This window comes from Cydia strobilella, chromosome 18, assembly GCF_947568885.1.
Source record: "Cydia strobilella chromosome 18, ilCydStro3.1, whole genome shotgun sequence".
Classification (NCBI taxonomy): domain Eukaryota; kingdom Metazoa; phylum Arthropoda; class Insecta; order Lepidoptera; family Tortricidae; genus Cydia; species Cydia strobilella.
The window spans coordinates 874,926-886,318 of NC_086058.1; positions in this window are offsets into that span (position 1 = coordinate 874,926).

Consider the following 11,393-nt stretch of genomic DNA (forward strand, 5'->3'; position numbering starts at 1 on the left):
TTTTTGAAGCTAGAGGAATGATTTTTTCAACACAGATTAATATTGTCAATATCTGTGTCGGTGTGTTTTGCTTTTTTTGATATTTTTGTTTTTTAAGGCGCTAGAGCCCTTCAAACATGGCCAAAAATGGCCTCACTGACTATGCCGCAATAAGAGGCGTGGTATTCAAAACTGGTATCAATTAGCCAAAAAATCAAAACAGTCCGACACAGACAATTTCATAATCATTTAGATTTCCAAATTTGGTTACGATTGCTTAAGTTTTGGAGGAGGAAACAGTCGAGTACGAAACCTCGATTTTTGAGATTTTTACGCAGGATTTTTCGCCTAAGCTGCAGTTGTCCTTATCGCACTAATTTTAGGGGCGGGGTCAAGTTTCTAAATACGTACACGGACAGAAAAGTGATGGGCAATAGTCGACATTGAAAGTCGATAATCTAGTGATGTGATAAGTTATCGATAAACCATAACAAAGTCGCGATTTGCCTCTTAGTAGGCGAAGTAAGTAAAGTGAGTATGCACTTTGGCCTCAGGGGATATCGTTTAACACTATTTATTATTCCTTGGTTCATACAAAGCTGAGCTGACGCACTAGCTACGAGATTAAGTCCTGGCTACCCCCCAAAAAGGGAGGGGAAAAGTCGGCTTCTGCGGTCCAGTTTGCCTCTATTTCTACCTATCTCTTGATATGAGATCAAATTTGGTATAAATTTTGTGTAAATTAGGGACGAATAATTTATTTTAGAAATAATAGTTTCACATTTTCATACACAAATCTGAATATACGAACGAAAAATTAAAACTATATATAATTTTTGGTCACAGATTTGCTCTTTAGAAGCAAATTGTGGTGATTTGCACTAAAAATTAATTACACAATTTAGTTTATTCATTCTTTATTTAGAAAAGTATCAGTTCTAAGTACGTATTATTATATTGCTTTATATTTTACAACAAAGTATTAATTTTATTAAAACTTTTGTGACGTGATCTCATGAAAGGGGCTCCACGAGGCGAAATACTTTTTACGCCAATTATTTTCTTTTTTTTTAAATTTACAACAGACGAAAGTTCGAAAAAAATGTGGTTACTTAATAACCTAACTTGTTGAAAAAATTACTTTACATAATATCAATTTATAACCGTAGTATATTCCATGATATGTTTTAAATACACCATATTATTTCCTAATTTTTAAAAGAATATTTAATACCTTTAAAATAATATCTGTCTGTCTGTCTGCCAATCTGCCTGTCCGTCTGTCACCAGGCTGTATCTCGTGAACCGTGATAGCTAAAAAGTTGCAATATTTACGGATGATGTATTTCTGTTGCCGCTATAACAACAAATACTAAAAACAGAATAAAATATTTTTTTAAGTGGGGCTCCCAAACAACAAACGGGATTTTTTGCCGTTTTTTGCGTAATGGTACGGAACCGACTCGCACTTGGCCGTTTTTTGTTAATAGCTTTGAACTTTTTTTATGTGGGAATAAACGCTTCGAATACATTTTTCTAGACATCATTCTGAATCCAATGAGGTATCATACGTATTTTTAGGAGTTAGTATTTCTATTAGTGGCAGCCGTACAAGCCCAATTTCAAAGAAAAACCGCAAATCGATGTACAGGTTAGCCGTTTGGCACACGCATACTAAGAGGTTAAAACAAAATTTTTGACCCGCAGTTTCTAAAAAAAATCCCTTAGGAGGGGTATGCTGAAACATTTTTTTTGTATGAAAAAAAAAAAACATATTTTTTTTCCAAAAACCTATCGTGTGTGGTATCATACGAAAGGGCTTTTTGAGGCGATTCTAAAATTATACCACATCATTACATTTTAGCCATTTTTTTGTAAATTAAAACAAATAGAATTTTCAAAACACACCAAGTTTGGGGTCAAGTTAAAGGGTTAAGTAGAACTGTGTCACTTTGTATTGAAAAAAAAAACTAAATAAATTTTTTATTGCTTTTTTGGGGTTACATATGAGGATATCACGTATCATTTGTACAAAAAAAATCAGCCATATCGTATCTGGAGGAGCCCAAACTTGGTATGTTTTGAAAATTATTTTTCTTTCAATTTAAGAAAAAACCGGCCAAGTGCGAATCGGAATCGGGCGCCGAGGGTTCCGTACATTACACAATTTAAACAATGTATTTTTATGTGAAACGTGAGTGAAAGGTAAATTGCGGTTTACGATTTATAACGTATTAAAAAAAAACTACTAACTAGATCTCGTTCAAACCAGTTCTCGGTAAAAGTTGGCAAGGTAATGTACATCATATATTTTTTCAGTTTTATCATTCTCTTATTTTAGAAGTTAGAGGGGGGGTTACACATTTTACCACTTTGGAAGTGTCTCTCGGTCTCGCGCAAACTATTCAGTTTAGAAAAAAAATATATGAGAAACCTCAATATCATTTTTGAAGACCTATCCATAGACCCCACACACGTATGGGTTTGATGAAAAAAAAAATTTTTTGGGTTTCAGTTCTAAGTATGGGGAACCCCTAAAATTTTTTTTTTCCTATTTTTGAGTGAAAATCTTAATGCGGTTCACAGAATACATCTACTTACCAAGTTTCAACAGTTCTTATAGTTTCGGAAAGAAGTGGCTGTGACATACGGACGGACGACAGACAGACAGACATGACGAATCCATAAGGGTTCCGTTTTTTGCCATTTGGCTACGGAACCCTAAAAATGGCTAAAATGCAATGATGTGGTATATTTTCAGAATCGCTTCAAAAAGCCCTTTCGTATGATAGATGAGAAGTATACGATAGGTTTAAAAAAAAAGTTTTTTTTTATACAAAAAAAGGTTTCAGCACTCCCCTCCTAAGGGAATTTTTTTTAGGAACTGCGGGTCAAAATTTTTGTTTTGACTAGTATATACGTGTACCAAACGGCTAACCTGTACATCGATTTGCGGTTTTTTTATGCGAACAGCTTACACTATTTTTTTCACCACCTTGAACCTTTTGTAGACTAGACTATTGTCCCAAAATATTGGGCGACGACCGGTCGTCTGGCCTAGGAGGTAGTGACCCTGCCTGTGAAGCCGATGGTCCTGGGTTCGATGATATGATATGATGAGCACAGATATTTGTTCCTGAGTCATGGGTGTTTTCTATTTGTATTTAAGTATTTATATATTATGTATATCGTTGTCTGAGTACCCATAACACAAGCCTCCTTGGGCTTACCGTGGGACTTAGTCAATCTGTGTAAGAATGTCCTATAATATTGATTTAATATTTATTATTATTTATTTATTTATTGGGTTTCATATTTATTCCGATCAGAATTAGGAGCTCTTCAATTTATACCTATTTTTATCAAAATCTGACACATAAATAAAAAAACGGACCATCAATAAAACTGTATAATTACATCAAAGTAAGAAATATCACATGTCACATGTTTCTTTATTATGATAATTTTATCTAACCTGAGGCTTTCTTTTTTTCTATTCAACGGAGCCGGAGAGCGGCAAATTTGTTTTTCAAGACGCTTGCTCGAAAAGATCTTATTTCATGCAGGTGTACTGAAGGGAAAAGGCCTATATTGTTCCCGCGGGAGTTATAGCTTTCTTTTTTAATTAGGTATGTCACTAATTCATACGAACCAAGTAAGTTATAAGTAAAATACTTTGTTTAAAATCAAGGTATAAGGGAGTTTTACTTTTAAAATACTCACGACTATAATTTAATATTTTTGTTTATCATATTTAAAAATATTTAATTGGATTAATTTAACAGCCGTTATCTTGTATGTTTTTATACAACAATGTTTTCTTGTATGTCCATGTTATGTTATGTTTTTTTACTATTCTGTAACTCGAAATGTTAATTAGATTGCAGGTTGTAGAAGGATATTGAATTTAGTTACTAAAAACGCGAGCGGCGTGAGGCCGGCGAGGAGCGCAAATAACGTGCGCGTCGGTGTGCGTGCACCACACACACTGGGATAGTCCCTCGGTACGCGGTACCGCCCCCGTCAGCGCGACGACGATATTCTCTTTCAAATCTCAAAATTGAGTTTGGTCTCGGCTCCTGTTGGCTCTTAAGGCAAGAGCCAACAGGAGTGGTCATTTCTCCATACAAACGTACTCGACTGTTTCCTCCGTGGTTTTTGAAGCTAGAGGAATGATTTTTTCAACACAGATTAATATTGTCAATATCTGTGTCGGTGTGTTTTGCTTTTTTTGATATTTTTGTTTTTTAAGGCGCTAGAGCCCTTCAAACATGGCCAAAAATGGCCTCACTGACTATGCCGCAATAAGAGGCGTGGTATTCAAAACTGGTATCAATTAGCCAAAAAATCAAAACAGTCCGACACAGACAATTTCATAATCATTTAGATTTCCAAATTTGGTTACGATTGCTTAAGTTTTGGAGGAGGAAACAGTCGAGTACGAAACCTCGATTTTTGAGATTTTTACGCAGGATTTTTCGCCTAAGCTGCAGTTGTCCTTATCGCACTAATTTTAGGGGCGGGGTCAAGTTTCTAAATACGTACACGGACAGAAAAGTGATGGGCAATAGTCGACATTGAAAGTCGATAATCTAGTGATGTGATAAGTTATCGATAAACCATAACAAAGTCGCGATTTGCCTCTTAGTAGGCGAAGTAAGTAAAGTGAGTATGCACTTTGGCCTCAGGGGATATCGTTTAACACTATTTATTATTCCTTGGTTCATACAAAGCTGAGCTGACGCACTAGCTACGAGATTAAGTCCTGGCTACCCCCCAAAAAGGGAGGGGAAAAGTCGGCTTCTGCGGTCCACTATTTCTACCTATCTCTTGATATGAGATCAAATTTGGTATAAATTTTGTGTAAATTAGGGACGAATAATTTATTTTAGAAATAATAGTTTCACATTTTCATACACAAATCTGAATATACGAACGAAAAATTAAAACTATATATAATTTTTGGTCACAGATTTGCTCTTTAGAAGCAAATTGTGGTGATTTGCACTAAAAATTAATTACACAATTTAGTTTATTCATTCTTTATTTAGAAAAGTATCAGTTCTAAGTACGTATTATTATATTGCTTTATATTTTACAACAAAGTATTAATTTTATTAAAACTTTTGTGACGTGATCTCATGAAAGGGGCTCCACGAGGCGAAATACTTTTTACGCCAATTATTTTCTTTTTTTTTAAATTTACAACAGACGAAAGTTCGAAAAAAATGTGGTTACTTAATAACCTAACTTGTTGAAAAAATTACTTTACATAATATCAATTTATAACCGTAGTATATTCCATGATATGTTTTAAATACACCATATTATTTCCTAATTTTTAAAAGAATATTTAATACCTTTAAAATAATATCTGTCTGTCTGTCTGCCAATCTGCCTGTCCGTCTGTCACCAGGCTGTATCTCGTGAACCGTGATAGCTAAAAAGTTGCAATATTTACGGATGATGTATTTCTGTTGCCGCTATAACAACAAATACTAAAAACAGAATAAAATATTTTTTTAAGTGGGGCTCCCAAACAACAAACGGGATTTTTTGCCGTTTTTTGCGTAATGGTACGGAACCGACTCGCACTTGGCCGTTTTTTGTTAATAGCTTTGAACTTTTTTTATGTGGGAATAAACGCTTCGAATACATTTTTCTAGACATCATTCTGAATCCAATGAGGTATCATACGTATTTTTAGGAGTTAGTATTTCTATTAGTGGCAGCCGTACAAGCCCAATTTCAAAGAAAAACCGCAAATCGATGTACAGGTTAGCCGTTTGGCACACGCATACTAAGAGGTTAAAACAAAATTTTTGACCCGCAGTTTCTAAAAAAAATCCCTTAGGAGGGGTATGCTGAAACATTTTTTTTGTATGAAAAAAAAAAAACATATTTTTTTTCCAAAAACCTATCGTGTGTGGTATCATACGAAAGGGCTTTTTGAGGCGATTCTAAAATTATACCACATCATTACATTTTAGCCATTTTTTTGTAAATTAAAACAAATAGAATTTTCAAAACACACCAAGTTTGGGGTCAAGTTAAAGGGTTAAGTAGAACTGTGTCACTTTGTATTGAAAAAAAAAACTAAATAAATTTTTTATTGCTTTTTTGGGGTTACATATGAGGATATCACGTATCATTTGTACAAAAAAAATCAGCCATATCGTATCTGGAGGAGCCCAAACTTGGTATGTTTTGAAAATTATTTTTCTTTCAATTTAAGAAAAAACCGGCCAAGTGCGAATCGGAATCGGGCGCCGAGGGTTCCGTACATTACACAATTTAAACAATGTATTTTTATGTGAAACGTGAGTGAAAGGTAAATTGCGGTTTACGATTTATAACGTATTAAAAAAAAACTACTAACTAGATCTCGTTCAAACCAGTTCTCGGTAAAAGTTGGCAAGGTAATGTACATCATATATTTTTTCAGTTTTATCATTCTCTTATTTTAGAAGTTAGAGGGGGGGTTACACATTTTACCACTTTGGAAGTGTCTCTCGGTCTCGCGCAAACTATTCAGTTTAGAAAAAAAATATATGAGAAACCTCAATATCATTTTTGAAGACCTATCCATAGACCCCACACACGTATGGGTTTGATGAAAAAAAAAATTTTTTGGGTTTCAGTTCTAAGTATGGGGAACCCCTAAAATTTTTTTTTTCCTATTTTTGAGTGAAAATCTTAATGCGGTTCACAGAATACATCTACTTACCAAGTTTCAACAGTTCTTATAGTTTCGGAAAGAAGTGGCTGTGACATACGGACGGACGACAGACAGACAGACATGACGAATCCATAAGGGTTCCGTTTTTTGCCATTTGGCTACGGAACCCTAAAAATGGCTAAAATGCAATGATGTGGTATATTTTCAGAATCGCTTCAAAAAGCCCTTTCGTATGATAGATGAGAAGTATACGATAGGTTTAAAAAAAAAGTTTTTTTTTATACAAAAAAAGGTTTCAGCACTCCCCTCCTAAGGGAATTTTTTTTAGGAACTGCGGGTCAAAATTTTTGTTTTGACTAGTATATACGTGTACCAAACGGCTAACCTGTACATCGATTTGCGGTTTTTTTATGCGAACAGCTTACACTATTTTTTTCACCACCTTGAACCTTTTGTAGACTAGACTATTGTCCCAAAATATTGGGCGACGACCGGTCGTCTGGCCTAGGAGGTAGTGACCCTGCCTGTGAAGCCGATGGTCCTGGGTTCGATGATATGATATGATGAGCACAGATATTTGTTCCTGAGTCATGGGTGTTTTCTATTTGTATTTAAGTATTTATATATTATGTATATCGTTGTCTGAGTACCCATAACACAAGCCTCCTTGGGCTTACCGTGGGACTTAGTCAATCTGTGTAAGAATGTCCTATAATATTGATTTAATATTTATTATTATTTATTTATTTATTGGGTTTCATATTTATTCCGATCAGAATTAGGAGCTCTTCAATTTATACCTATTTTTATCAAAATCTGACACATAAATAAAAAAACGGACCATCAATAAAACTGTATAATTACATCAAAGTAAGAAATATCACATGTCACATGTTTCTTTATTATGATAATTTTATCTAACCTGAGGCTTTCTTTTTTTCTATTCAACGGAGCCGGAGAGCGGCAAATTTGTTTTTCAAGACGCTTGCTCGAAAAGATCTTATTTCATGCAGGTGTACTGAAGGGAAAAGGCCTATATTGTTCCCGCGGGAGTTATAGCTTTCTTTTTTAATTAGGTATGTCACTAATTCATACGAACCAAGTAAGTTATAAGTAAAATACTTTGTTTAAAATCAAGGTATAAGGGAGTTTTACTTTTAAAATACTCACGACTATAATTTAATATTTTTGTTTATCATATTTAAAAATATTTAATTGGATTAATTTAACAGCCGTTATCTTGTATGTTTTTATACAACAATGTTTTCTTGTATGTCCATGTTATGTTATGTTTTTTTACTATTCTGTAACTCGAAATGTTAATTAGATTGCAGGTTGTAGAAGGATATTGAATTTAGTTACTAAAAACGCGAGCGGCGTGAGGCCGGCGAGGAGCGCAAATAACGTGCGCGTCGGTGTGCGTGCACCACACACACTGGGATAGTCCCTCGGTACGCGGTACCGCCCCCGTCAGCGCGACGACGATATTCTCTTTCAAATCTCAAAATTGAGTTTGGTCTCGGCTCCTGTTGGCTCTTAATGGACGAAAAACGAAATGGACGAACTCCGTAGTGACGAATCACGAAATGGACGAACTCCGTAGTGACGAATCGCGAAATGGACGAACTCCGTAGTGACGAATCGCGAAATGGACGAACTCCGTAGTGACGAATCGCGAAATTGACGAAATGCGGAGTGACAAATCGCGAAATGGACGAACTGCATATTAACGAATCACGAAATGCACGAACTGCGTAGAAGACGACTGGACGAAATACGATCCGCCGATACAGCTAACAAATTAATTTGAGTACAATCACGATCGCGATGCGGCCGCCCGCAGTCTACCTTACTACCAAATCACAGATTCGAGATTTATAGTAATTTATAACAGGAGCAAAAAAATTAATAGTATTCCGTTTCAGGCGACCATAGGGCCATAGGGGCATAGGGAAAAAAAAAGGCGACCATAGGGCGGGCTCCTTCTTTGCGCAGAGGCTGGGCCTGGCGATTCAGAGGGGGAATGCCGCAAGCATTTTGGGGAGTTTCCCGGAAGCGGGGGACTTAAGGGAAATTATCTATATTTAGTTTTTAATTTGTATTGTTTTAGTTTTAGCTTGTCTAGGTTTAATTAGTAAAGTTTTGATTTTTTTTAATGTATTGTACTTTATTAATGTGTGTTGACTAAATAAATAAAATAGAGGATTTATTTAAACAAATTAATAGTATTTCATTAGTAAAATTCTTTTACGTTACACATAAAACTCCTAACGCAGGGTACAATTTCCACTTCAAACACATCCCGCGTTATGAAATTCCCAAAGTGAGCGTATACCAAATTGCAGCGGCTAAAAGCGTCACCCGATAGCAATTTGCGCTCGTAAGCGACGCGGATACTGTTTCATATGGACATGTTATGTGGCGAGACATTTTACAATTTACAATTTTTTGACTTGAAATTCGTACCTTAATAAATTACCTTGTCAGTAACAACTATTCCTGTTGAATCTTCGTGAAAAATAATCTACTGTGCATTGGGGTAACTTCAGTAATAGGGGTAATTTTGTAATTTTACTAATATATACTAAACCAGTAGGTAGCATTTCATACTTTGACAACACTACTGCAACCCTTACCAAAGTATCTTGATTTTAATAACAAAACCCGTGAGACATAGACATATTAAACATATTAATAACGGGTCACTCACGTATTTTAAGTCGAAAACGCTCGACATGTTTCACTCCGTACCGAGGAGCGTCATCAGGACATGTCGAGCGTTTTCGACTTAAAATACGTGAGTTTAAAGTATCTTGATATTCGTTACTACAAGAACTATTGTCTATTAAAAAATAATAAATAATGAATACATTTTTCACCTTACGCCCATGTGAAGATAGCGAAACGGCCATGCCTCATATTTTGACTAAGATGTAGAGTTTGTGAAGTTAGGGCTTGTAGAGTTAGAAGCTTGGCTGTACAACTAGAGATCTGATAACTTTTTGACAGTGCGAGCCTTGTGGTTTCTTCTTGGCAACATTTTACATAAAAATGATTTTGGTGGCATATTATATACTTGCCCAAACATGGTCGCTCACCGAGAGTCAGAAGTCCAAATTGAAGGTTTGCCAGAGAGCAATGGAGCGCAGCATTCTAGGTGTCACAAGGATGGATCGCATCCGAAACACTACACTGCGCTCCAGAACAGGCATAGCTGACGTAGGGGAGAAGACCGCTAGGCTGAAGTGGGACTGGGCAGGTCACGTCTGCCGCATGCATCCGGATAGGTGGGCTAGTATAGCCACCAAGTGGATGCCGCAAAAGAAGCGCGGACGTGGCAGGCCCACAGGCGGAGATGGCGGGACGACTTAGACACCTTCACTAATAACTGGCCGGAAACAGCTCAACAACGGGAGTCATGGAAATCAAAGGGAGAGGCCTTTGCCCAGCAGTGGGACACTACAGGTTATTAAAAAAAATATAAAAATTATATACTTAGCATAATAAATAATGAGTCAACAAACATTAGGTACCTACTTCATGTTACTTTGAAATAAGTATGTAACGTTTTAGAATAAACGAAAACAAGTCAAGAGGGGAATTAGTCAGGTTTTGTTTTTTCATAATAATACCTATACATAGTAACATAATAACTACTATTTTCACCGCTCAATTATTAATAGTCCGCGTATGAAGGACTCTTGTTGCGCCGCCATTAGTTGACATAGAGAAGGGATGCTATTCTGTACATTTCGTGATTATTTTTTCAATATTATATTTTACTAGCGACGAGCCCTAATCCGCACGGGTTAACAACTTATACACCTAAACCACTTAAGAATCACTCTATTGTTAAGTGAAAACCGCATGAAAATCGGTTCAGTAGTTTTAGAGTTTATCGCTAACATACAGACATACAGACAGCCAGACACACGCGACGGGGGACTTTGTTTTATATAAGGTATAGTGATTAGAGCAAACAACACTCTTGATATTAGAAAGTGTTCGTGTTAGTGGTATACAGTCGCCATCAGATATATCTGAGCGGACGAAGTGCTCAAAAATATCTGAACACGCCTCAATTGTCAAGGAGGTAGAGTGCGTGTTAAGATATTTTTGAGCACCTAGGCCGCTCCGATATATTTGATGGCGACTGTACAAGCACTAATGGACCCGTTTTAGTGTAGGTACCACTATAATTTCTGATACTAGAGTAAATTAGACTCGAAAAAACCGGCCAAGTGCGAGCCGGACTCGCGCACTCGCGTACCATTACGCAAAAAACGGCAAAAAAATCACGTTTGGTGTATGGGCCCACTTAAATATTTATTTTATTTAGTTTTTAGTATTTGTTGTAATAGCGGCAACAGAAATAATCATTTGTGAAAATTTCAACTGTCTAGCTGTCACGGTTCATGATATACAGCCTGGTGACAGACGGACAGACAGAGAGCGGAGTCTTAGTAATAGGGTCACGTTTTTACCCTTTGGGTAACCCTAAAAATTACCGACGTCTCTCTGTTAAATTAGACAAACCACAATATGGCATTTGTTTTAAAGTTTGAGTTTGTATGGTAGCTGAATATTTGTAAAAAATCCGCAACGCAGGCTTCGTCAGGTGGCTACAAATGCAAATCAGCAACATGCTTCGTCCCAAAAATACCAATGATGATATCCGCAACAGGCTTCGTCTTTTTTTTTTTTTAATAAAATAACTGTCACGAATTGCATCTGG